This window comes from Budorcas taxicolor, chromosome 6 (assembly GCF_023091745.1).
Source record: "Budorcas taxicolor isolate Tak-1 chromosome 6, Takin1.1, whole genome shotgun sequence".
In the NCBI taxonomy this organism is placed as follows: Eukaryota; Metazoa; Chordata; class Mammalia; order Artiodactyla; family Bovidae; genus Budorcas; species Budorcas taxicolor.
In genome coordinates, this window is record NC_068915.1 from 73,965,921 (window position 1) to 73,969,177 (window position 3,257).

General features: G+C 39.4%; 1 non-coding gene across 1 annotated transcript; it reads right to left on the reverse strand.

The window, feature by feature from the left end:
• Positions 1–1,015: 1,015 nt before the first annotated feature.
• On the reverse strand, positions 1,016–1,087 carry TRNAC-GCA (transfer RNA cysteine (anticodon GCA)). Its single transcript has one exon. It is a non-coding gene; the product is annotated as a tRNA-Cys (tRNA).
• Between the last annotated feature and the right edge of the window lie 2,170 nt (positions 1,088–3,257).

Consider the following 3,257-nt stretch of genomic DNA (forward strand, 5'->3'; position numbering starts at 1 on the left):
TTGGGGCACATGGTGTGTTCTGCAACTCTATGATACACCAGAGAGAAACATCTCAGGCAAGGTGACTTCCCAACATGCTCAAGAAGCAGATCAGAGGTGACCTCCCTCTCTGGAGAGATTTGAGGGCAACAAATATCAGGAAGGCAGCTGCTGAGGAGAAATACATGTAGGTAGAAATTTCTGTAGGAATACAGGTATTACATGAACACTTTTGAGATGCCCTGTGGGATTTTCTGGAATTTATTAAAGAATATGTTAGACTTAGGAAAGTAAAACTGGAGGAGAGTAGAAATGCTGACTTTTTACAATTAGGGTAAGTCCACAGAATTCAGATATTACAATTTAAGTGACTACGATTGGATTTTAATTTGAAACAGCTATACTAAGCTTGCCAATGCAGGAGACGTAAGAGACTCGGGTTCAGTCCCTGAGTGGAGAGGATACCCTGGAGAAGGAAATGGCAACCCGCTCCAGTATTTTTGTCTGGAGAATCCCATGGACGGAGGAATCTGGCAGGCTACGGTCCACATGGGCTTCCCAGGTGACTCAGTGGTAAAGAACACGCCTGCCAGTGCAGGAGACACAGGATACGTGGGTTTGATCTCTGATGGGGAAGTTTCCCTGGAAGAGGAAATGGCAGCCCACTCAATATTCTTGCCTGAAAAATCCCTTGTAGGAGCCTGGAGGACTACAGTCCATGGGGTTGCAAGAGTCTGACACAACTGAGTGACTAAACACACACAGGACATATACTGAACCCAAACTGAGCTAAATTTTCTCTACTATGTGTTAATATTTCCGAGTGACTGGCTCATTAAGTTTTTACATTACAAACAAACTGATAGTGATCTTGTTTCAGGCCTTACTAACAATGAAAATGAAAGTGAAAGTTAGTTGCTCAGTCAAGTCCAATCCTTTGGGATCCCTTGGACTGTAGCCTGCCAGGATCTTCTGTTCATGAAATTCTCCAGGCAAGAATACTGGAATGGGTGGCCACTTCCTTCTCAAGGGGATCATCCCTACCCAGGGATCGAACCTGGGTCTCCTGCATTGCAAGCAGATTCTTTACCAACTGAGCCACTAGGGAAGCCCATTACTAATGATACTTATTAGTAAAGAATTGATAATGGACAATACCAGTTAGTTTTAGTTCATAGTCGTCAAAATGAACTTGGTCTAATGACTCCCACTGGATGATACTTCTTTCTGTAAAAAAAAAGTTTCCTTAAAACATAGATGATTATGATTTCTAGGTAACAGTTGAGAGGTCATGGAACAAGGTACATTAGTCATATGATTACCTACTATGCTGTGGCCCTTGTATTAGTGTATGAAACAGCTTGAAGTTAGAGCTAATTGAATTAAAAACACAGGAAGAATATGCTAATTTGCAGTAGAAATAGGATCAACAATAACAGATGATCCAGAGAAAGCTGAGAAAGACAATTAGATGTGTTTGGAGATTAAGATGTAAATGGAGAAGAGCTTGTCTCTAGAGCTGTCTCACTTTGTTTATAGGTTTTCTGTTCCAGTTCGGTCTACTGGCATTATTATTTTGTAATATTTTTTTATTTGCTGGTTCAAGTCTTCATCGTGTTACACAGGATCTTTCATTGAGGCTCACTGGACTTTCTAGTTGTGGGGCACAGGCTCCAGAGTGCGTGGGCTTAGTAACTGGCACATGGGCTTAGTTGTTCTGCAGAAAGTGGGATCTTAGTTCCCTAACCAGCGATTGAACCCATGGCCCCTGCAATTGCAAGGCAGCTTCTTAACCACTGGACCACTAGGAAAGTCCCTACAGGCATTATTAAAATCATACAACTTTTTCTTGCAGTTACTTGAGTTACCATCCTTCAAAATCAGTCTGAGCATTATGTCCTTTGGTTAAAGCTGACCCCAAACCTACTTTTATGTGCTGAGAGCAGTTTCATTCTCCACCATGCTTTCATTTGTAAATTGGTTAAATATAATAGAGGGTCAGACAGTAAAGTTTTGCACATCATGTTATTATTTACTCTCATAAGTCACCCATTTTTGCTATGGAAGCTTAGTACCAGAATTAAGTACAATCGCCATTTATTGAATGCATTTTATTCAGTAGGTATGGAGCTAGGTATCTCAAATAAGTATAACATAGGTAATAATATCGTATTTTATATAAGAAGAAGTTAAAGCCCAGAATGTTTAAGGATTGTTTCAGAGGTCACATTCAGGTCTTCTCGACTCCAAAGTCTTTAAAACATTAGAATGAGAGACGATGATACCAGCTTCTATGTTAAAAAGGCCAAATTTTCCCAAAGAAAAATGCTGTGTTCAGTCCTTCAACATCCGTAATACGTGAAGTGCTAATGACAGGCATGCATAGCACCACAACATATTTGGGAAAACTGATTAAAGTAGAACAAGACTTTAACAAGTTTCTAAGACAATATCCTCTGAAGGACACCCATAAACCCTGTGGGCAAGTCCTTTATGTGTTTATGTGTTAACTGCTCAGTCATGTCCAACTCTTTGAAACCCCATAGACTATAGCCCACCAAGTTCCTCTGTCACTGAACTTCTCCAGGTAAGAATACTGGAGTGGGTAGCCATTCTCTTCTCCAGAATATTTTCCCAACACAGGGATCAAACCCTGGTCTCCTACATTGCAGGTAGACTCTTTATCATCTGAGACACCAGGGAAGCCCTCAATTACTTTATCTGCCTCTATTAAAAGCCATCTCTTCTCAGGGTTATCCAATGAATAAAATAAGTCATGATTTCAGTTACTTTCCTTGATCTGATTACAGTTCCACAAAAATAAGGTATGTTGCACAAATATAAACCAGTACATTTCACTGTAATATTTCCTAGAAAAGTTGTTTTCCTTTAAATATAATTGCAAGATTTCTGGCTCTCACCCTTATTCTCTTAACTCATCTCTATTTGTCATAAGAGTCTTTACTGAAATCATTTAGAAACTGCAACCAGGATGGTCTCTTGAAAAACATTAACTGAAATAAAATCATACCTTTGCTTAAAACTCTTTGAAGGCTATTTATTTCACTCAAACTAACCTGGAAAAATTTCCAACATGTCCTAATAACTTCAGTGAGATCTTGGCTTGCTTTCCCTTCTATTTGCTTGTTCTTTTAAGCCTGTAAGTCTCAAGATTTCCCTGTGCCTGAAGCACTAGTTTCAATTATTTTTATTTAAACTCAGATTTCCTTGTGATTTTTTCACAGTTTCCCAACTTTGGGGAAAAATTATCTCAGGTG